The sequence below is a fragment of the Mixophyes fleayi genome, chromosome 12 (genome assembly GCF_038048845.1).
Source record: "Mixophyes fleayi isolate aMixFle1 chromosome 12, aMixFle1.hap1, whole genome shotgun sequence".
In the NCBI taxonomy this organism is placed as follows: Eukaryota; Metazoa; Chordata; class Amphibia; order Anura; family Limnodynastidae; genus Mixophyes; species Mixophyes fleayi.
This window is the reverse complement of record NC_134413.1, coordinates 82695068-82720538: the sequence shown is the minus strand read 5'-3', so window position 1 is coordinate 82720538 and position 25471 is coordinate 82695068. Positions and strand designations below refer to the sequence as shown.

The window sequence follows — 25471 nt, the reverse complement described above, 5'->3', positions numbered from 1 at the left end:
TGCATACCGCGGTTCAGGAGAGCAGGCTGTCAAGGAGACGTGCAGGGATACCTGAACGGCTGAACGCCGGCAGGAGGAAAGACCACAGGAGGATGGAAGCGGTAATCAGGTTGGTGCAGCGCATGGAAGGTAACCGGTAATCAACGGAGCAATACTCAGGAAGCAGTAGTAAGTAAAACTGGAAACATGATGAACACGGGAGAGTTGAGGCTGTCTGGTATCCGGCAGTAGCAGCGGAGGAAACGGAGGGAAGGCACGCTGAACACAGGAGAGTAGAGGCGGTCTGGAATCCGGCAGTAGTAGCGAAGGAATCAGTGGAGAGCTGACACGATGAACACAGGAGCGTTGAGACGGTCTGGAAACCGGCAGGAGTAACGGAGCAATACTCAGGAGAGTTGAGGCGGACTGGAATCCGGCAGCAATAGCAGATAGGAATCAGCTGAGTACAGGCACGATGAACACAGGAGAGTTGAAGTGGTCTGGAAACCACAATAGCAGTAAACAGGAATCAGCAGGAGCTGAATACACGAGGAACACAGGAACACCTTCAGAGGCTCATGGGGAATGAGACTCCAAGATCAGGCAACCAGGTAATGATCACAGGTGGTTTAAATAGGGAGGGTTGCCTGATCATACAATCAATTAAAAGCAACAGGAACTGAAGGTTTCATAAGGGCTGCACATGCGCAGACCCTCAGGATGGCGGACGGCCACGGTTCCTGAACACAGGAGAAATGGCACTCACAGTCCGGTGAGTGACACCTTGAAGTTAAAACTGGAAATAAACAAGGCCCATCTTGCTTGTCTTGGGTTGAGACAGTGGGCTGACTTCAGATACAGAAATTTTTTATGATCTGTGATGACAGAGATAGGATATTTGGCACCTTCAGATGCCTCCACTTCTCCAAAGTCAACGCAATATCTAATAATTCCTGATCTCCTATAGAGTAGTTTCAGAAATTTGTGAGAAAAGTAGCCACAGGGATGGAGATATCCACCTTCAAAAAGCAGAGAAAAAACAGCACCTACTCCTACTGCTGAAGCATACACTTTCAGGATAAAGGGTCGGGACACATCTGGCTGGTGAAGAACTGGGGCAGAAACAAAAACTTGTTTGATGCAATAGAATGCCTCTTGGAGGGATCAGACCTTTTTCTGGTGAGGGATGTAATCGGAGTCTCATTTATGGAGAAATTTTTAATGAATTTTCTGTAATAATTTGAAAACCCAGAAAGCGTTGAACCGCCTTGAGAGTGGTTGGAAGGGTCCAGTGAAGGATCACCTTGAGCTTCTCCGGGTCCATCTTTAGAACAGCACCAGATATAATGTAACCTAAGAAGGAGATGGATAGTACTTCAAAGGTTTATTTCTTCAATTTGCAAAAGAGCCGGTTGGTACGGAGTCATGAAAGAACCTATTTGACAAGGGCATGATGTGATTCCAGATTGTTGAAAAAGATAACAATTTCGTCAAAGTAAACAACTGCTTTGCAGAAGAGGTCACGGAAAATGTCATTGACATAATGCTGAAATACCACTGGGGCCTTACTCAGTCCAAATGGCATGATAAGGTACTCATAGTGCCCATCACGAGTGTTAAAAGGCATCTTCCATTCATCCCCTTCACGTATTCAAATTAAATTGTAAGCCCCTCTCAAATCTAGTTTGGTGAGGATAGAGGCACCTCTGACACGATCAAAGAATTACATGATAAGCGACAAAGGATAACTATTTTTAATAGTGAAATCGTTCAAACCTCTATAGTCAATACAGGGATGGAGACCTCCATCTTTCTTTTTGACAAAAAAGAAACCTACTCTAGCAGGTGAGTAAGACGGATTGATAAAGCCCTTCTCAAGGTTTTCCTGGATATATTTCGACATGGACTTCGTCTCAGGGAGAGAGGGTGTGTAGGTACGCCCCCCCCTAGGAGGAGTTTTCCCTGGCATCAAATCTATAGGGCAATCCCACTCTATGTGGTGGTAAAGAATCAGCACCAGCTTTACTGAAAACATCGGAGAAGTTCCTGTAAGTTAATGGTGGAAGCTCTTGACCAGAGAAGACTGTGGTCTGAAGTGGTATAACACACTGAAAGCCAGAGTCCCTACAAGTTGTACCCCAGGACGTAACCTGAGACGCACTCCAATAAATCTGGGGGTTATGTAAGTGGAGCCAAGGTAAGTCTAGAACTAAGGAATGTGAAACTTTGAGAATAATGAGAAGCTCTAGCATTTCTGAATGCAGAGCTCCTACTCTAATCTTGATAGGGTGGGTCTGGTGAGTGATTATACTATCGGAGATGCAGCCTACATCCACTGCCGTAATATAGAAGGGGCGTGGTACGACATTGTGGGTAGCCAAAAATCTTGAACCACTGTGGCGGTAATAAAGTTTCCAGTGGCACCAGAATCAAGAAGAGTGGAGAAATCCTTGGTATGCTGAGCATGTTCAAGAGTGGTTGGTACTACACAGTCGGATTTTTGTGAACAAGAATTGAGTACTCTCAGTCACTAATTAGGAGCGGGTGTTTTCCCAGATGTTTCGGGCAGGAATCCAGTAAGTGTGCTGGGGCTGCAGAGTAAAGGCATAATTTTGCCAGTCAAAGTCTCTCATGTTCCTCCTGGGTTAAGCGGAAGCGATTTACGTGCATGTGCTCAGCACTTGGCTTGGCATTTTCTCCAGTCCTCTCCACATTTTCTGTAGCATCCTCTGCCCCCATTTGCTCCAGATCCTCTACCTGCCTTAGTTTTATACTTTCTTTCTTCTTCTTTTCTTCCTGGAGCCTCTCAGCTCCTCTCCGCTGTGAGCATCGTCCCATCACGATGCTGCCAATAGTCCGATGCCAGAGGGATGTGGAGAGGTGGTGCTGCTTTGTGGGAGCACCATGTTATGAACTTGCCCTCTGAATAGCCCTTATCCAAGATGGCCGGGACTGTCTCATGAAGATTCTATCTTGGATCTCATTTCCTGTTTGGACCTATAACAGACACTTTCTGTTTTGAAGCCTTTTGCTTTTGTATTGTGTTTTGTATTGTGTCTGAACCAGAGGTTTTCACACAACCTTGCTCCTTTTTGTGATTTGGGTTGCAAGTGTTTGATCCTTCCACCAATCCTTTATCTGTTTTGGGACTTCACTTGTTGGATACTTTAGATTTGCATATTAAAATAAATCCTGTTTACTTTAGAACTACTGGCTATTGGATTCCATCTGTGATACTGGAAGTGTGACACACCACCTTTTATTACACTTGGACAGCAGGTAGAGACATTGTTAGCGTGAGTACCCCATAGCCTGGCGCCCTAGGCAGCTGCCTAATGGTGACGCCGGCCCTGTCTATTAATGATGCTCCAGGTTATTTAACATTTCTGCTTCTCTGTTTTTAAATAATGCTCTCCATTCTCTTCTCCTTGAAGGTTGTTAATGAGGAGAGAATGGTTATCTGTGTCAAAAGCAGCAGAGAGGTCAAGGAGCAAGAGCCTGGAGAAGTGGCCCTTCGACTTAGCCAAGAGTAGATCATTAGTCAACTTTCACCTTGGTAAGAACAGTCTCAGTGGAATGTTGAGGGCGGGATCAAGGAGAGAGTGGTTTGCAGGATTCCTTCGTCCAACTGTTGTTTTTAGATCTCTCCACAAGTGTTCCATGGGATTTAGATCTAGACTAATTGCTGGTCACTTTAGATCAGTGCAACATCTTGTCTTGAACCATTCATGGGTCCATTTTGATGTGTGTTTGGAGTCATTACCTTGCTCAAAAGACACATAACCTTCGACATTGACCCAGATGTCTGACTCTGGGTTCAAATACGGTCCAAAATGGACTAATAATCTCCAGATTTCAAGCTGCCATGTGCAGGTAAGGAACCCAGTGCCAGATGCAGAACATCAACCCCAAAACATCACTGAACCCCCTCCCATGTTTAACTGTAGAAAAGATGTTCTTTACCTTGAAAGTTTTATTTTGCTGTTTGTAAACATAGGGATGATGGGCCTGATTCGTTAAGGAACGTAAAGCAACCTAAAGGTGTAATTCTACAACTTGGCAAAACCAAGTTACGTTGGAGGGGGAGGTAAATTTAAAATGTGGGAACAGATTTATAGTTGGGGTAGGATATGTCCTAGATCAACTTTATATTTCAGTGTAAAAATAAAGCCATCAAATATTTGTGTGCTATATAAAAAATAGCCAGAATTTATCTTACATCCAAAGTAATAAACTAATTTGCACTCCTTGCATTGTAACATGGTTTTGTCCAGGAGAAAACATGCTCAATTTTTTTTTTCCTTACTTTCTTTAATGACTCAGGCCCGATATGTTTTACCAAAAAGCTCCAATTTCCACAGGACATCTTCCAGAAGGAATTTAGCTTGTTCATGTTTATTTGAGCAAACTCCAGACGTGGTTTCTTATGTCTCTCTCAGCAGTAACAATTCTGGGCTTCCTACATATATATCCAGCTTTCATTGACTTGACGATGGATGGTACAAGTACTGTTGTACCCTGTATTTCGAAACACTGATAAGAAACTTAGGGGGTAAATTTGTCAAACTGAAATTTTCCATCGGGTTTAAAAAGTGGAGTTGTTGCCAAAAGCAACCAATTAGATTGTAGCTTTCATTTTGCAAAATGTACTAAGTAAATGGTAACTAGAATCTGATTGGTTGCTATAGGCAACATCTCCACTTTTCAAACCCACCAGAAAATCACAGCTTGATAAATTTACCCCTTAATGTCTCCATTTCACAGTGATCGGAGCCTCTTCTTCCATGTAGAAGGGGGAGAGGTGCATTATTTGGGTGGAGATGCCCACAAATAGTATTTTTCCAAGCAAATGTCAGGCTCCCCCTGTGAAAGGTGCCAAGATTATTGTTTATAAAACTTATTTACAATGTATAGTCTTCTGATCTTATATGACTTGGTGGTCCGTGTCCTAGTAAATCAATAAACTTGATTCTTTTCTACATCAAAGCATTGGAGATTCCTCCTCTGGTAAGACTGCTACATCAAGTGCATAATAAGACACAGATTTATGGCCCTTCTCTCTGTGTCCTAACATCTCACATTCCGATACTAATTATTAGATGACAGTGATTGGATGTGATTTCCTGTCCTCACAACTGTCACCAGGAGACAGAAGAACAATGATTTACTGCTGGTTTCCCCACATACTTCTCACTGAGACGCAGAGATCTGAAGAACGTGGTTCCTGCAGCTGACAATTGATAACTGTACTTTATCATCTCATAAATAGGTGAGGAAAGGAAACCGAAGACACAACTTCCTGGTAACTGCCCAACGTCAGAGCCCTGTTCAGGTGAGGATTTTATTATACTCCATCTATAATACTATTATCCCACCGTCGCTGGATAATCATGTCCTACAGAGACGGTGCTTCATGGTTACTATCTACTGACATGGAAATAACATATTCATATAATTCAGTGATTAGAAGCTGCAACAACACATATTATGTGTCTAGGAATTATACATCATCATTATCATTAGGTCATACAGATATTTTACTTTATATCTGTGGAGGCAGCAATGTGGTGACCTGAACCAATAACAATGCCGACCTATCACATCACTAGGAGCTAGTGACATCGCTGTGCTCATAACAATGCCGACCTATCACATCACTAGGATCTAGTGACATCACTGTGCTCATAACAAGGCCGACCTATCACATCACTAGGAGCTAGTGACATCACTGTGACCATAACAATGCCGACCTATCACATCTCTAGGATCTAGTGACATCACTGTAATCATAACAATGCCGACTTATCACATCACTAGGAGCTAATGACATCACTGTGACCATAACAATGCCGACCTATCACATCTCTAGGATCTAGTGACATCACTGTGATCATAACAATGCCGACTTATCACATCACTAGGAGCTAATGACATCACTGTGATCATAACAATGCCGACCTATCACATCACTAGGATCTAGTGACATCACTGTGCTCATAACAATGTCGACCTATCATATCACTAGGAGCTAGTGACATCACTGTGATTGTCATTACTCTGAATGGTTTTTGTAGATCCCTTGCCTCTGTCTATATAGGAGTCTAACGGATAGGAGATATTCACCAGGGATCCCTGCAAGGGGATATGGACTCTGCTGCTCCTATTCCGCAGGTCGCGGCCTCCCAGGCAAGGACTGACAGAGGGTAGTGGAGGCAACACACAATGAGGCACACTGGCTTAAGTAGTAGAAGTAATAAAACACTGGAGATAGTAGTAATGCTGTAGAATAATATATTGACTGATGGTACAATAGAAATGGAAGAATATATATATATAACGGTAGATACTGAACACACAGCAATTTGGACACAGGCAGGATGCAGGTCACATTATGCTAATTCATTGTTGGTAACTCTTGACAACTGCATGGGATGAGTAAAACAATAGTTCAAACATAAAGATGATAAACGGAGAATGCGTGGATCCAATAACGTAACACACGGCAGATAAATGTGAATCACTGGTCAGCAATAGTCCCAAGAGAATGGTAATGTAGAACTGCTGATCCGAAGATAAAGATGATTCTACGTAGCAGGTGGTTACAGGTATCACAATGATTCTCAGGATAGAACAGCAATAATCGATGAACTAGTAGGTTCTACTAGTAACAGTCCCAAATGATGAAATTAAATAGAGGACAAATCAAACAATTAGTTACCTAGAAGTAGCAGTGAAACAAAAGTTTCCAAGCCGAGTGTAGAACTGCAGATGACTGAGATCATCCAGTAATAACTTATCAATGAAGAAATAGCACTGTTGGGTCAGCCGAATAAAAGCAGAAACTTGAACCGTAGAACTAACTTCAAATGCAGCAGACAACTCACAGGAAAAGTTCAACATGCAGGTAACAGTGTAGAAGAGCATACGATGAGCCCACTGTGGAACTGCAAGTGACAGGCACCCTTGGCCGCAGATCATAATAATTCAGCGGGCAGATTAATCACAGGAAAAGTCTCAATAGAACCCAGCATGAAAGTAAAAAACGGCAGGTGTATAGGATTAACCACAGGTGCAGCAATCAACTCACAGAGGACGTTCGGCATATAGGCTTTGATGGCAACGAGGAGTTCAGCAGACCAGCGTGGAACTACAGGTACCAGGTACTAGAGTTGTAGATTGCAGAAGTCCAACGAGCAGGTAACAACAACAAGGAGTTCAGCAGACCAAACGGGAGGACAGGTAATGGCAGCCAGGACCTAGTGCAGACTGAGTAAAACGAAGAACAGGCAATGAACCAAGGACCATGAATAGTTTAAATAGTACTCCAGAGCCAATGAGAATCGGGAGGAGGTCCAGAACAAGGCAGCCAGGAACACCTGTGCAAAAGTAGTATCTCAGAAACAGGAATAGGCTCAATCACAGTTCCTAGAGGCAAGTCACAGTGCCGGCACCTGTCTATGGGACCGGTGTGACAGTGATCATAACAATGCCGACTTATCGCATCACCAGGATCTAGTGACAGCACTGTGATCACAACAAAGCTGACCTATCACATCACTAGGAGCTAGTGATATCACTGTGATTGGTTCTTAGTTAATTGGTTCAGAACGCAAAATGCTTTTTGGTCAAGCGACAAATCTAGAGACCGAGTCTGTCTCAAAGAGGGAGCCAATAACTGCTCGGGCAGAGTGGAGCTTTATTATCAGGGAGGTTTGGGAACAGTCTGTGATGATGATTGGGACATGAAGGATGCAGAAGTGGTATGTAAACAGGTGGGGTGTGGCCCCGCTATGAATGCCACTGGAGGGGCCCTGAAGGGAAGCGGGACCGGTCCCATCTGGCTGAGCGAGGTGAATTGCCGAGGTCATGAGCGAGTGCTGCAAGACTGCTGGGCTCTGCGCTGGAACATGAGCGATTGTCTCCACAAGGAGGATGCCGGAGTCGTGTGCATGGGTAACTTACTGTATGTGGTATGTCCTTATATAACGCTAACTTAGAGAGTCCACTAATCATATTTACTTATTTAGAGATGACGCATTTGTGCATTGAATCTACATAGAGACAGACATACACAGAATGTTACTTACATGTGTATATTGTGTTAGATAGATCTTATGTATAACTATAAAACTGTAGTATTTGTGCCGGGTGACATCAGGTGTACAAGTGTGTACATTTACACCTAACGGTAGAGCACAGTTGTGGTCTGACAGTGTTAGTGGTAAATGCTAAAGTCATATTATATAGACTGTGATCCAATAAACACATCCCTTGTTTAAGGGATGAAACATGAATTGTGAGTCTTCTTTCCCGCAGTCGTCCAATTAGAAATGACTAATAAGTGATATAAACAGCAGGACGCAACCTGATATCATTTATCAGCTGGAGGGGTCAGTACACAATCAGCCAATCAGAAGAGGCCGGATAGGCACCATCATTACGTATCATTACACCGTGGTCATACAGCCGTCTCCATATGTATCCCTGGCACCATGTGGACTGTACACGCTACAACATGTAATACAGTGATGTGACGCATGATTAGGAGTTATGTACACGTGTCAGTATAACTGGGTATTATACAGGGATATGAACACTTTAGTGTTATAAAGAGATATAATAAGTAAATGCTGTATAGTCCTCACGGCTTCTGTGTCCTATTACAGAGCATGTGATGGGTAAGAAATGTTATTTGTAATTACTGATTGGTTTTATTTATTTTTATTGGTCCTACAGAAAATGATCCACCTCCAACAACAGTCACCACTTCAGGTAACGTTCTATAAATGCTTCCGATTTATCAGTGACTTATATCCCCCAACACAATGAAGGTGCCCTGTTCCCTTCCTGTTAGTAAGAGCTGCCGACCAATCAGATGTCACATCTAACCTGAGTGATTGTATGTTGGATGTTTTACAAATAACCATCTCAGGTCTCGTGGCCGATCATTTACATGAGATATTCTGAATGTCATACTATCTATTTCTTTATCTGCTTCTATATATCCGTGAGCCACATTTACGTATATATCCGTGAGCCACGTTTATGTATATATCCGTGAGCCACGTTTATATATATATCTGTGAGCCACATGTACATATATATCTGAGACACGTGTACGTATATATCTGTGAGCCACGTGTACGTATATATATATCTGTAAGCCAAGTGTACCTATATATATCTCTGAGCCACATGTACGTATATATATATCTGTGAGCCATGTGTACGTATATATCCGTGAGCCACGTTTATGTATATATCTGAGACACGTGTACGTATATACCTGTGAGCCACGTGTACGTATATATATCTGTGAGCCACGTGTATGTATATTCCTGTGAGCCACGTGTATGTATATATCTGTGAGTGGTATTAGTAACTGGTTGTTACAACTCTGTCTGTCATTTGTACCTAGCAGCAGTACCTCATACCACTAGAGGTGCTGCTGTTCTGCTCCTGAACTCTGCAACATACCTGAAGGAGTTAATCTTTTGCCTGAGGATTAATTAGAACTGCACCTGTCACACTGCTTTTAATACCTGCCTCAAGCTGTGCTCTGTGCAGTTCATCCCGTTTGTTCCTGGCTGCTACTACCTGCTCCTGTTCTTTTGTTATATACCTGCTGGACTGACCTTCTGTGTATGACCCCTGCCTGTTTCTTGGACCTTGCCTGCTTGCCTGAGACCCCGAATCATTTACCTGTACTTTGGACCACGCTGTTTTGCCTGTTGCCCTGATCTTTTTGCCTGACTTCTGGACCTCGCTTATTTGCCTCATCTCAACCTGGCTATTTGGATTTATTGTCTGATCACTGCTTGATCCCTGGACTCTGTCTGCTCTCCTGGACTGCCTTGTGCCTTTTGGACTGGGGTAAAACGTATTATATCAGTACCTGCCATTGTTACTATACAGTCTCTTTAGGAAACCTGTTCAAACCTGTGGATCTGAGTCATCTTTTGTTTGTGTATTCACTTTAATAAAGACACTTTGCTTTACATTTTTGTTGCTATTAGTAAATACACTGGGATTCATAACACAGGTATCTTAGTAATAGTCGTGCTGTCAGTTACTTATTATTGGAATGTCCCTCTGACACTATATTCTGTGTAATAAGATTTAGGGCGGCTCCGAACAATTCAACCCCCGTCATATATCCCAACGGTTTTCCTTGTGGTCTTCATCGTCTCGGTGACCCTGGTTGGGATGGGAATCATTGTTGTCGGGGTTCTGATAAAACGTATGAAGAGATATAAGAGAGGTGAGTATGGTATTGGTGCTATTATATAACCAAACCTTACACCCCTGATACTGCACATTCTGCTCATGTATTAGAATAAGTTGGACAAGTGGAGGTATGGCGTACCACGTATACCAGCCCACGTCCACCACTGAGTGTAAAGGGAATTAGCGGAAGAATTATAGAACTGTATTCTACTCCCGCCAACATTTGTCCTACTAGTCCCCCCCCACACACACTTCCTGCCACCCTAAGGTTCTGTGCACATGGGTACAATGTGGCAGCGTAATGTGAGGGTAAAAGTAAGGATAAAAAGAGCACATTTGTCTCTGGACCTAAATGTCACACCTTGTATAAAGTACATATACGTGGTACCCCTATATTTAGATATAGTACATATACGTGGTACCCCTATATTTATATAAAGAACACATACATGTGTCGAAGTAATTATTTAAAACAAAAACCCTATATTACCAATTAGTTGAATTTTGTGTCTGTGCTTTAAGAGAACAGAAAAACACATATTGCACAATACAGAAATTACATAGCAAGAGACATGTTTTTAGTAAGTTTCCAGTATTTCACAATAGCCGGATATGACCAAAGAAATATTGGCTCCATATAAGGTCAAGATGACCCTTCCAAAAGATTATGTCACTTTAATTATAGAGACATTAGATTGCCAGCAGTGATGTAAGCTGGGAAGGTGTGTTTTAAAGACATAAGGAGTATCATCTCTATAAATATATGACTTAATCAAATATAGATTGTCAATTTGCATTTGAGACCATGGCGATGTCTGCTTCGTCCAGTATGGCTGTATCTATGTATAATATCCTTTTAATAAACTATAGAAATATTATATTTTGGAAACCTGCTCATCTCATTTATTTAAAGAGAAGAAAAGAGAAAATCTTATACACGTGGTACCCCTATATTTATATATAGTACATATACGTGGTACCCTTATATTTATATATAGTACATATACGTGGCACCCCTATATTTATATAAAGTACATATATATGTGGCCTCCCTATAATTATATAAAGTACATATACGTGGTACCCCTATATTTATATATAGTACATATACGTGGTACCATTATATTTATATAAAGTACATATACGTGATACCCCTATATTTATATATAGTACATATACGTGGTACATATACGTGGTACCCTTATATTTATATAAAGTACATATACGTTATACCCCTATATTTATATAAAGTACATATACGTGGTACCCCTATATTTATATAAAGTACATATATACATGATATCCCTATATTTATATAAAGTACATATACGGGGTACCCCTATATTTATATAAAGTACATATACGTGATACCCCTATATTTATATATAGTACATATACGTGGTACCCCTATATTTATATAAAGTACATATATACGTGGTACCCCTATAATTATATAAAGTACATATACGTGGTACCCCTATATTTATATAAAGTAGCTCATTACATGTTGGATCGGTATTTAGGGTAATACTATTTACATAAACGTAATTTGGAGAAGAATCATAGAACAGAGAATATTTCCCTAATTGTGGCTGTTTTCCAGTATAATGTCCATGAAATAAAAGTATATAATTCTCCCACTATATACCAAAGGGAAGTCTTTTCTGTGTCACTACGGCCATGGGGTCACCTCCAACCAGGTCCTGTCTTTGTAGATTGTATGTTCTCCCCGTGTTCACGTGAGGTTTCTCCAGGTGCTCCAGTTCCCCCCATTCCCCAGACACATACTGGTTAGTTAATTGGCTTCTGACAGAATCATCCTGTGTGTATATGTGGTAGGGAAAATAGATTGTAAGCTCTGCTGGGTAGGGGCTGATGTGCTTGGTCACATATTACCTGTAATACTCTGTGTAATATGTAGGCGCTCTATAAAGCCCATGGGGGGTGTTTTCTACCTACAATAACGTAACGTTACAGGTGAGTTTAGCACCTGATTTATTGGTGACAGTTTTCTTTCTAGGGGTAAAGAATGAACTGTCTGAGCTTAGATGGTAAAAGATAACTGAGATTGTTATTTGTACAACAGACATTTTGGGACATTTAGGACACAGGTCTGTAGACATGTCATTAACATGTAATAAAAGAATACATCCTACCACATTTTCCTTATATGGTGACGTTTGATTAAAGGTTTATTTGCCGGTAACTACATGTGTGTTTCAGACCTCAGGAACATGTATTCAGTGTCATCCCAGGAACCTGTGTATGAAGAGATTGATCTAAGAATGATGAAGTATCAGAGCGTGTCCCAACAATCAGGTATGTTCTGCTGTGATTGACCTGTATGACACACGTTAGTTACTGAGTGTGAGCTTAGATTGTGTGTGTACTGTACATACCTTCATGTGACAGTAACACAGTGTTCTGACATGACCTTGTCGAAGTCAGCAAATTAGATAAGGTCATTTCAATTAAAGTCAAGCAAACTTGGTTGTCTTTGTCTGAAAAGATGCGTACGGTACGCTACGGCGTACAAGGGCACGCTACGGCGTGAAAGGGCGTGCGCATCCACTACACGTGGCAGCAACAGTAATTGGTCTTTTACCATACATTCGCACTAATACGCATACTAATAAAATAGTACACATTAATGGTAGTTGCAACACATAGTCAGTTATGTCGAAATATAGTAGTATTTATATGTTATATCAGAGTTACATGCATATTAGTGAAATACACGGAACAGGTTGAAGGAATAACATCATGAGTGGTATCATAATGAACCTTGTTACATATCCTACTGTTTGGTTCACTCTGCGAGGGAATCGCAGAGTGCATACACAAGTTATGAATGATAGGGAATTATGAACTACTTAAGACTAAGGAATCTTGGCGGGAAGAGCAGAGCATACCCCCTGCAGAGATGACCCCCTCCTTTGGATTCCTTAGGATGAACCAGCCAATGATTGACAACCCCTTGGACCTTCCTGAGACCTGGATCAATAGATGCAAGCTATACCATCTTCATTGTATTACTGTATTTCTGTGTGTATATAAGCAGCAGCTTGTGATCCAGAGTGCAGACATCTTGTCCCCAGACTTCAGGATTGAATGACTGCACTGGATCCAGAGCGCCTGCGATAAGTAACGGCTGTATTTACTATTACTTCGCTTGAGCATATTATTCTACTGATTGCGAATAAATCTTTGTGCGTTGGAAACACAAATCGAGGTTCGACAATCGTTATTGGTTAGCGACAATACGCACATAACAACCTGTATGACACACGTTAGTTACTGGGTGTGAGCTTAGATTGTGTGTATATGGTACATACCTTCCAAATTAGCCAAAATAAATACAACAAATGAGGATATGAAGCAGTGATTGGATCCCTCTATGTATAATATAATATTATTTCATGCAGTGTTTTACCCTGATGGCCTTGATGAGAAACTGGAATACTACACAAGTGAGGAGATACATCATATGATGCCAGAGCCAGGTAACATGCATGACCAGTGCCAGGTACCATACATGACCAGAGCAAGGTAACATACATGACCAGAGCCAGGCAACATGAATGACCAGAGCAGGGTAACATACATGACCAGAGCAGTGTAACATACATGACCAGAGCAGTGTAACATACATGACCAGAGCAGTGTAACATGCATGACAAGAGCCAGGTAAAATACATGACCAGAGCCAGGTAACATACATGACCAGAGCCAGGCAACATACATGACCAGAGCCAGGTAACATACATGACCAGAGCCAGGTAACATACATAACAAGAGCCAGGTAACATACATGACCAGAGCAGGGTAACATCCATGACCAGAGCAGGGTAACATCCATGACCAGAGATAGGTAACATGCATGACCAGAGCCAGGTAACATACATGACCAGAGCAGGGTAACATCCATGACCAGAGCAGGGTAACATCCATGACCAGAGATAGGTAACATGCATGACCAGAGATAGGTAACATGCATGACCAGAGATAGGTAACATACATGACCAGAGATAGGTAACATACATGATCAGAGCAGGGTAACATCCATGACCAGAGCAGGGTAACATCCATGACCAGAGATAGGTAACATGCATGACCAGAGATAGGTAACATGCATGACCAGAGATAGGTAATATACATGATCAGAGCCAGGTAACATACATGACCAGAGCAGGGTAACATCCATGACCAGAGCAGGGTAACATCCATGACCAGAGATAGGTAACATACATGACCAGAGATAGGTAACATGCATGACCAGAGATAGGTAACATCCATGACCAGAGCAGGGTAACATCCATGACCAGAGCAGGGTAACATCCATGACCAGAGCAGGGTAACATCCATGACCAGAGCAGGGTAACATCCATGACCAGAGATAGGTAACATGCATGACCAGAGATAGGTAACATACATGATCAGAGCCAGGTAACATACATGACCAGAGTCAGGTAACATGCATGACCAGAGCCAGGTAACATACATGCCCAGAGCCAGGTAACATACATGACAACACCACATGGTAAGATAAACATTAGTGGTTACATTTTGTCTAGAAATGTATTATAACTAACAGATGTGTTTGTACAGTTATATTATATAACGACTTACTTACTAACACAATACAATTAGCACATAATGTATAAGCTGCAGTAGATTTCCATTTGATTTATAAAGGGGAGAATAACAGATCTTTGTATTATCTCCATATAATGTAATATACGCTCCAGTAAGATACGTTGTCATCACTGCAGACATGTCACTGTGACGTTATCCTAGGTTCCTCTCTGGAGAACAAGATGACAGAATATGATGACACTGGATTATCCTATGAGAACCTCAACAATGATGAAACAACGACCGACGGGAGCAAAGGTCACTGTTCATTCATATCACTGAGTCACTGGTTATAAGTCATTATTGTGATGTGAGAAATATTGTATGTTCACCTGTAATATGTGACAGTAACGTGGGCTTATATAGTGAGCAGTGCACTCAGTCACAGTGCTTAGTGTACAGTCATGTATGTCACATGTAATATGTGACAGTAACGTGGGCTTATATAGTGACCAGTGCACTCAGTCACAGTGCTTAGTGTACAGTCATGTATGTTCACATGTAATATGTGACAGTAACGTGGGGTTATATAGTGATCACTGCACTCAGTCACAGTGCTTAGTGTACAGTCATGTATGTCACATGTAATATGTGACAGTAACGTGGGCTTATATAGTGACCAGTGCACTCAGTCACAGTGCTTAGTGTACAGTCATGTATGTTCACATGTAATATGTGACAGTACCGTGGGTTTATATAGTGATCAGTGCACTCAGTCACAGTGCTTAGTGTACAGTCATGTATGTCACATGTAATATGTGACAGTAACGTGGGTTTGTATAGTGAGCAGTGCACTCAGTCACAGTGCTTAGTGTACAGTCATGTATGTCACATGTAATATGGGACAGTAACGTGGGGTTATATAGTGATCAGTGCACTCAGTCACAGTGCTTAGTGTACAGTCATGTATGTCACATGTAATATGTGACAGTAACGTGGGGTTATATAGTGAGCAGTGCACACAGTCACAGTGCTTAGTGTACAGTCATGTATGTCACATGTAATATGTGACAGTAACATGGGGTTATATAGTGAGCAGTGCACACAGTCACAGTGCTTAGTGTACAGTCATGTATGTCACATGTAATATGTGACAGTAACGTGGGGTTATATAGTGAGCAGTGCACTCAGTCACAGTGCTTAGTGTACAGTCATGTATGTCACATGTAATATGTGACAGTAACGTGGGGTTATATAGTGATCAGTGCACTCAGTCACAGTGCTTAGTGTACAGTCATGTATGTCACATGTAATATGTGACAGTAACGTGGGTTTATAAAGTGCATTGGGTGATGTATACAAGTGAAGATGAGACATGTGGTTTATACATCACTGTATATTACTGAGACAATAAAGACACAACAAAGTAATACTGTACTAAAGGAAATGAATTGGTCACAATTATATACACAGTAAAGAGGACAATCCGTACAGATATCCTATTATAACATATGTGTAAATGGCGATTTGTCTACATAGACCTAGGTCTACCTAGACCATATAAAACCATCTATCCCCACAGTCCGTCTCTGTAGACCAGTAGTGGAATGTTATAGTATAAGTCTACATGTGATGTTCATGATGTCTGTGGTTACTGGCTCATTAGTCCATATCAGCATAGTCTCATTATTGATATCTCACTATGGTTGTATTATATTAGGACAAGACGAGGGTGTAGACCATGGATATGATGATGCGGCTGTTGATCCTCAGGGTGTGACGGCTGATGGAGGAGTCAGTATGGATGAGAGAGATAGAACGTGTGTGACTCCATCTTGTAACGGTTTGTATTAATGTCTCTGTTTCCTTTATTTATTGAAGTACAAAGTCTGTATCTATCTTCATGGGTATAAACACGGCTTCCTCAGGGGTAATACGGCTCCTGGGATAGAATAAACACAGCTCAGATTGCATATAAGACACGTGTGTGATATGTACGAGTAGTCACTATATTTACCGCTTTGTGTTATTCTAGGATTCCTTGACCTGAATGATCAGAATTACGGTTCTGAATCTGACAATAATCTTCTCTCCGCTGATTATGGTTATGATGACGTCAGTGGACTTGGGAAGAACCAGAACTGATGTGATTGGAATCCATAAAGTGACAGAGTTATGAATGGAGAAATAAGCAGCATCTACTTGAGGACAGCGCACACATTAGATCTGATAAATACAAAGTAGTTTCCTGTAATATAACTGGCTGCATTATAAAGATAATCCGTCTCACACTGTCCTGACCATAAACACACAGTGATTAGTTTCTGCATCTTGTAAACACATAAAGCAATAGAGGAAAGGATATTGTACATTATGTCCCAGTTATCTTACTAGAGCTTGATTCTCAGATAAATGTATTGTGACATTATCAATGTAAATCGCAGTATGTTCATTTTATATTCAATGATGTAACATGGAAACAATATGTAACGGAAACGTCCGTATTCAATAAAATGTCACCCAGCAGTCGTCTATGTCTCCTGACCCTGTATTACACAGCACACATGGTAACTAACGTGTTATTATCTTCCTTGTTGTATTGTTATTACCTGAACAGATAAAATCGCTGCATGTTCCTGTAGTAGAGAGAAAACAATGTGTTTTATATGTAAGATGTGGTTAGTAAATGTAACACAAGGTCCAGTATGGGAAGAGGGTGATGCAGGATGTTCATTTACACAGTAAGATAAATATGGGAGGGGAAGGAACAATTCAATAGTTTGTTAGCGATAGTGTTAGGTCTAAATCTGCCTTATATCCTGTGAGCACTCAGATCTACCCTGCACTACAGCTACATGTGTCTCTCTCTCTGAAAGAACTGTTTTCTGCTGTCACTTAGCTCTGAGATGCAGTGTTAGTGTTCCTTCCCCTGTGAGTTTATAGGAACATGTCACTATTTAGTCCCTCACTGGCCATGCACTCAGTGTGAGTGACTGCATGTTCTTGGCTCCTGTATCCTGACCTGTTTGTTCCTGTTCCTTCATCGATTCTTATCTCTACATTAATTACATAGAGCCTGAGGGAACGTAGCGTCCCGCAGAATAATTTTTTTCCCTGTCATTTTTTTTTATTATTAAGGCAGCGCCGGGCCTGCATCATCGGGACCGCCCCTTGTCTAAAGGGGGCGGCCCGACTGTCACTACTACATGACGGCAGTCTGGCAGCGATCGCTGCTAGCTGCCTGTCAGTGCGGCCGCGGGAGCTTCCAACTGTGGTCACGTGAGATCAGGACTTCCACATCTCACGTGACCACAGTAAGAAGCGCCCACAGCCGCACTGACAGGCAGCTAGCAGCGATCGCTGCCAGACTGCCTGTCATGTATAGCGCTGGAGAGAAGACTGCTGCCCAGGAACAACAGGTAAGTCCTAATGTCTGGGGGCGGAGGGGCTGGTAACAATGCTAAAGGGGCAAGTAAAGAGGCTAATGGTGGCAGATAATGCTAAAGGGGCAGGTGAAGAGGCTAATGGGGGCAGGTAACAATGCTAATGGGGGCAGGAGAAGAGGCTACTGGGGGCAGGAGAAGAGGCTAATGGGGGCAGGTAACAATGCTAATGGGGCAGATAATTCTAAAGGGGCAGGTGAAGAAGCTAATGGGGCAAGTAACAATGATAATAGGGGCAGATAACAATGCTAATGGCTAAAGGGGGCAGGTGAAGAGGTTAAAGGGGGCAGGAGAAGAGGCTAATGGGGTCAGGTGACAATGCTAATGGGGTCAGATAACAATACTAATGGGGCAGGTGAAGAGGCTAAATGGGGCTGATGAAATGGTTGAGGGGACTATTTAAAAAAAATAGAGCAGCTTTGTGGGGGCATAATCTTTGTATTGTGTGACGGTTATGAGGATGGTCTCTGTGGTTATAGGGTCATTAGACTGCTAAATATTAGTCAGATGGGGCTGGTAGAGGTTTATATTTAATTATAGCGCTTTGGCAACAATTTTGATATATTTTATTGCCTACATATCCCTGTGCTATGGGGTAGTTTTATCTGGCCACTATGGACTGTTGTGTTTTGGAGCCTAATCATTCAGGATTTATTAATATTTAGCATTATAATACAATTGCTGCATATTTTCAAAACAGGACCCCGACTTACCAGAAGCAGCTAGAAGACAATAAAGCTGCAAGAACAGGGAATAGAGAAGAGCAAGAACAGGGAACAGAGAAGAGCAAGAACAGGGAACAGAGAATGTGCACTCTGTCTAAATTTGAATGCTGACGAATTCTCCTGAATATACATATTCAGAAGTATTCCTGCACGCTTATATTGGGAGGGGGCCGCTGCGGCGGTAATAGCCTAGGGCGGCTGGAACCCTTAATCGGGCCCTGTATTTATCTATCTATCATCTCTCCTGGACAGTATGATGACACCTGGAGCAGGTCTCAGGCTGGGTACACACTACAGAAAATTTTTGCCAATGCAAAATTGTTAACGATTTTACCAGCGACTGAAAGTTCCGATCAGCAGCTGATTCATGTGTACACACTAAACACGTTTTACATGATTTACCTTCAGATCTGTGCTCTTCATCTGTCATAACCATCTGCTGAAAAGATTGTGATAACGTAAACTCTATGGAGATCTGCCTACACTGCTGGTGCTGAGTGCAGACACACTGCAGAATTGGAACGACATTGTTCTATGGTTGACCGAGATTTCTAGTCCATTTATAAAATCCAATCAAATGATACGATGAGCTTTAGAACGATAATCGTTCATCGTTGGAGTGTACACACTAATGTGATATCGGGCCGAACGGTCATTGATCGTGTGATTGTCCTGATTATCGGGTGAAAAACCTGTAATGTGTACCCAGCCTAATTCACCCCAAAGACAGGGGAGAGGGCTGTTTTCCCCAAGGACTGAAAACTGACACACATGAAAAAAATCCTTTTTCCAAGTAATACCAAAAACATTTCAGAGTGGTAGAGAAAGGAGAACATGAAGTAAGTCAAGGACCATCTGTCAATGATTTTGACTGTTCTGTTATGACAATGATACTAATGGAGGTAAGTTCAAGCAGTGACACGATCTTCAGTAGAGGTGATAACTCAGCCTATATCCCACCTGTCCATGGAAATATTATTATTATTATCATCATTTATTTGTTGGGGGCCACAGGGTTTTCGCAGCGCCTTACATAATACGAACAGTAGACCATACAGGGTAAAACATCACAGAACAATAAACACTAAGTACCAATGCTTTGGAAACTCCGGGCAGACATATGGAGTGAGGGCGGAGCAGAAGAGTCTGTATGAAGACAGGAGGGGAGAGGGGCCCTGCTCATATGAGCTTACATCCTAAGGGAGGGTGGACAAAACAGGCACGAAGGGAGGCAGTGATGCAATGGAGAAAAAGGGACCAGGGGAGAGGAGGGAGAACAAGCAGAGTGGATGAGGGGTTAAGTGGATGGTTGGTAGGCTTTCAGGAACAGGTGAGTTTTGAGTGCCCGTTTGAAGGAGCACAGATTGGGAGCGAGACGGATGGAGCGAGGGAGGTCATTCCAGTGCAGGGGGGCAGCTCGGGAAAAGTCTTGGAGTGGGAAGAGGTAATGAGAGTGGAGGAGAGGCGATGGTCGTTTGCCGAGCGCAGGGAGCGAGCGGGAGTATGATTGGTAAGGAGGTTAGAGATGTAGGGGGCAGTAGACTGGGAGAGAGCTTTGTAAGTGGTAGTAAGGAGTTTAAAGAGGATTCTGTAAGGGAAAGGGAGCCAGTGTAAGGCCTGGTAGAGAGGGGAGGCAGAGGAGGAGCGACGTGAGAGAAAGATAAGTCTGGCAGCTGCATTGAGTACAGATCGGAGCGGGGCGAGATGGGAGAGAGGGAGGCCAGTGAGGAGGTGGTTGCAGTAGTCCAGGCGGGAGATGATGAGTGCATGGATGATGGTTTTGGTGGCGTCTTGTGAGAGGAAGAGGGTCGGATGCGGGCGATGTTGCGCAGTTGGAAGCGACAGGCTTGAGCAAGGGATTGGACGTGGGGGGCAAAAGAGAGAGAGAGGAGTCAAGGGTGACACCCAGGCAACGGAGTTGGGTGACAGATGAGATGGTGGAGTTGTTAACAACGATTGAGAGGTTGTGGTGAGAGGGGAGTCTGGAAGGAGGAAAGACTATGATTTCCGTTTTGGAGATGTTAATTTTGAGAAAGCGTGAGGACATCTAGGAGGAGATGGCAGAGAGGCAGTCAGATACACGACAGAGGAGGGTGGACGAGAGATCAGGAGAGGAGATGTAGAGTTGAATGTCGTCAGCGTAAAGGTGATACTGAAGACCAAAGGAGGAGATGAGCACACCAAGGGAGGAAGTGTAGAGCGAAAAGAGAAGGGGGCCGAGAACAGAGCCCTGGGGGACTCCTACTTGTGGGGGCGGTGGAAGAGCCGGACGTGGAGACAGAGAAGGTGCGGTTAGCATGGTAAGAGCAGAACCAGGCATGGACAGAACCAGAGAGGCCTAGAGAGAGAAGAGTTTGCAGAAGGAGGGGGTGGTCCACGGTGTCAAAGGCCGCGGAGAGGTCGAGGAGGATAAGTAAGGAGAAATGAGAAGTAAGGAGAAATATAGTTGGATGGAGCGGTTGTCACAGCAATACATTTGTACAGGCAGGAAATAAGATACAGGCTGGGGGTCCCTGGAAGTGGTCTCATTGTATGTCTGACCCTCTGGGCCACATGAGAGGGAGTCATATGAAAAGAAAGAATTTGTAGGTAGTGGCGTCATTTACAGTTGGGTGCAATTTGCTGCTTGAATGTTCACAGAAAATGAGGTCCACAAACTGTCTGGTTATTGTGTCCAAGAAATAGAAATAAAGACAGCTCTGGATCTGATCAAGAATAAACACACACGATGCTGAAAAGTAAAATACAAATATAACAATGTATTTAATGCACATAATATAGATAATTCAGTGTAAATTCTTCAGTTATATCTCACGACAATAAAAATGCAAAACTAGGTCTATAAAATAAAATCAGCATAAAATACCATGTGCCTTAATTAGATAAATGTTAATATATCAACCAAATCAGCTATTATCAATAATATTAAGAGATCATTACAGAGTCACTGCACAGAATTGATGGTGATAGAAGCCCAAATAAAACAGCACCGTTGTGCTAAAAGTCCATATACCGGGTTCTGGAGCATAAGATGATCATCATATAATTGGAACAAACTTACAGTTCTTGATGTAAAGGAAACAGCTGTGGTCACATATAGATTTGACACTTAGGGATTAACCCGTTGAACTGGGGATGGATTTAGTAACCTCCGCTGTGATTGAAGCTCCTCCTGCGGAAACTGGACCAGCAGCTCCGTGCTGGGACACCGTAGTATATGAGGGGATCCAATCCAGAGATATACCGTAGTCTGTCCACCAGTGTAGGTGTAAGGAATTACCTTGACATTTGCACCTCCGACCACTAGAGGTCTCTGAATTTGCAAACTTGCCCTTATCCAAGATGGCCAGTTTGGAATCAAAGAGAAACCACTTGGATCCTTTTTGGGCCTATAAATGGCACTTCCTGGTTCAGACATATGCTTGAGTATTCTGCTTGCTCAGCTCCTGCTACTCTACCTTGCATCTGTGACTACCCACTTGTGTACCGACCCGGCTAACGTCTGACTACCCGCTTGTGTACCGACCCGGCAAATGTCTGACTACCCGCTTGTGTACCGACCCGGCAAATGTCTGACTACCCGCTTGTGTACCGACTCGGCAAACGTCTGACTACCCGCTTGTGTACCGACCCGGCAAACGTCTGACTACCCGCTTGTGTACCGACCCGGCAAACGTCTGACTACCCGCTTGTGTACCGACCCGGCAAACGTCTGACTACCCGCTTGTGTACCGACCCGGCAAACGTCTGACTACCCGCTTGTGTACCGACCCGGCAAACGTCTGACTACTCTCTGGATATCGACTCGGCTATTGGGCTTCAGGTAATACCACCATTATCGTTACAATAGGTCACTATCTGACCACTTGTCACTGATGTTCCTCCAATAAGTTATAGCTTTATTACCAGTCTCCAAAATCTGTTCTATAAGTCCACCACTTGTTAGGGCTTCATCAAGTGAATTCGGGCAGTGAGATGAATGTACATGCTGGTACTTGTAGAGCTAACGCGTTTCTTTGCCGTCACAACAATTTCTTTAGAGGAAATCTATATCATATATCATATAGCTCTTGGCAATGTGAAAACCACACAGGGATTGTCCTTTTATACTAAAAGCTGATTACAAGCAAGTACAGCTGTGTGCATGAGACTGCATATGAGAAAATAGGAAAACTTTCAATGAATAAACTTGTTATCAACATTTAAAAAACTTTTAACAAACTTTTCAGCATCGTGTATATAATTATCTTACATTAAACTAAATATATATATAAATAACAGGATAAATGAATATCCCACTAAGAATGATTCCTAGCATGCCATATCATCCAAATTGAAAAATGTAATAATTAGACAACTATGTATTCATCTGCCCTCAATTGTAGCATAATTCAAATTATAAATGGATCTGTATAATCTTAAAAAAACACTATATACTCAGAAAAATATAAAATACAAAACACAAAATATATATATATATTATATATATATATCTCCATATTAATGTCATTTTTACAATTCTTTTTTCTTCTCTGGACCCCTTTCATCTAAGAGATGACATAGGAGCCACAGGATTTGTAGAAAGTACCAGACTATATTAGTTTCCAATAGACCCACTATCATGACTCTTCTATATGTATATAACTGGATCACTCACATCAAATAAGAGATGTACCTTTACCAATCATTAAGAGGCCCAACCTAATTAGACCTCAGCAGTATGTCTCCATCCCTCTCCAAGCTTACAATAAACAATTTAATTCTAAATTTTCATTTAGTCCACCTGGACTTAGTGGGCCTGAGTCATTAAGTGACGCTAACTGAGCGCAGCGCACGTACATGAACTGATGCACGTACCTGGCGGTTGCGAACGGCCGGAGTCAACGAGACGCGTATTGTCACATACGCAGCTCAGTGACTTCTGGTGCAACTGTTCCTATCGTACGTGTTCACGTGAATAGTACGATGTTCTCTGTACTTGCAGAAGCGAACGCTACACTTTCGAATGCCACAGTAACATCATCGGTGTAACACAAGCGTTGATTCATGTTTCACCAACTACCCTTGTATGTTATACAGTGGTGGTTGTAATGTACATTATAATATGTGTTCCCCCTTGTTATGCTGCTCTGTTCACCTATAGCACCAATGGTCTCTGTGAGTCCCAAAGTGTCAGCCTGCCTATTGCCCTGGTTGTTATTTCTACAATTGGCAAACTTTGCCACTAAGCCTGGCATTAGTGCGAGGTGTGGCCCTGTTATACCGTGATTGGCCTCTTCCTCCATTGCCTTTTAACCCACTGCTTTACTTAAATTAGTACATACTTGCCAACTCTCCCGGAATGTCCGGGAGACTCCCGCATTTAGCGAGAGTCTCACGGACTGACGGGAGAGTGTGGCAATCTCCCTCATCTGGCAGAATTCTGCCCACTTCCTAGTGAAGTGGGTAGAATTAGGTCCAAAACGCCACTATTCATCGGGAATAGTGGCGTTTGGGGGTGGGGCCAAAATGACGCAGATTTTGGAGCCCCGTCCCCCATCACGCCCACATCCCCCGGCAGGCTCCCGGAAGCCAACTTGCTGAAGTATGAATTAATAATGATAATAATAATAATTTGTAAATCAAATCACACACACACCAGTTTTTCTACCAAACTAAACAATTTTAATATACAAACCAAAAACAATATGAAAAATTTAACAAACATTTTAAAATTTAATAGAATTTATCTGATGACTTTTTTAGATATATAAAAAAAAAAATGTGTTTTTTTTGCTGTTTGTTTATATTTTTTATATTTGTTTTATTTTTTTATTTTCTGCCACATACACAAACATGCAGCTAATGGCAGCTTTCAGTGGCAAATACCAGTCATGTTCCATGAAATGGTTAATGTTTGAAACAATGACAAATACTGTCCATGGGGCCACAAACTTCTCCTCCACCCACTCTGGGGGACACTGCTACCATGGGGGGGGCTGTATGAGGGCGCATGGAGCTGGCACCTAAATAGTTAACCACTAAGTTTGCTGCTGACTCCTCCCCTCTGCGGCCCCCAGGAGTTGCACTGTGTCAGTATTGCTCCGCAGGATTACATTGTTATTATTGTCTTAGTGTTACTGACGTCAGTGAGGTCAGGAGGGATCAGTGGTTATTACTAGAAGAAGAAGCAGCTGATATAACAGACTCCTCCTGCAGTCAGTGCAGCCACCATGTGACAGTCACTGTTCTCCCTCAGACATAGAGCGCGGGGACTGAGGAGCCGCCATATTCAGGGAGATACCAAGTCCTCGCTGAGGGGGGGGGGGACTTAGATGTCATCTGACACAATCTGAGCACAGAGCAGAGTTATAATAAGCAGAAGCCCCCAGTGTGCGGTAGCATGATCCTCCCCAGAGCAGAAGCCTCCAGTGCTGGGAGTGTAACATAGACCCCCCCCCCCCTGCTGATTGGTACAGTCCAAAGGCGGAAAACCCATCTGCAGTTACCTCCGAGGATGTGATATATGGAGACTCATCTGCT

General features: G+C 42.5%; 1 protein-coding gene and 1 pseudogene across 3 annotated transcripts in view; one reads left to right on the top strand and one right to left on the bottom strand.

Moving 5' to 3' along the window:
• The window catches only part of LOC142108402 (antigen WC1.1-like), a 63401-nt pseudogene extending 46104 nt beyond the window's left edge, over positions 1-17297 (top strand).
• Positions 1-25471, bottom strand: part of LOC142108564 (uncharacterized) — a 625828-nt gene that overhangs the window by 362100 nt on the left and 238257 nt on the right. The window lies entirely within an intron of this gene.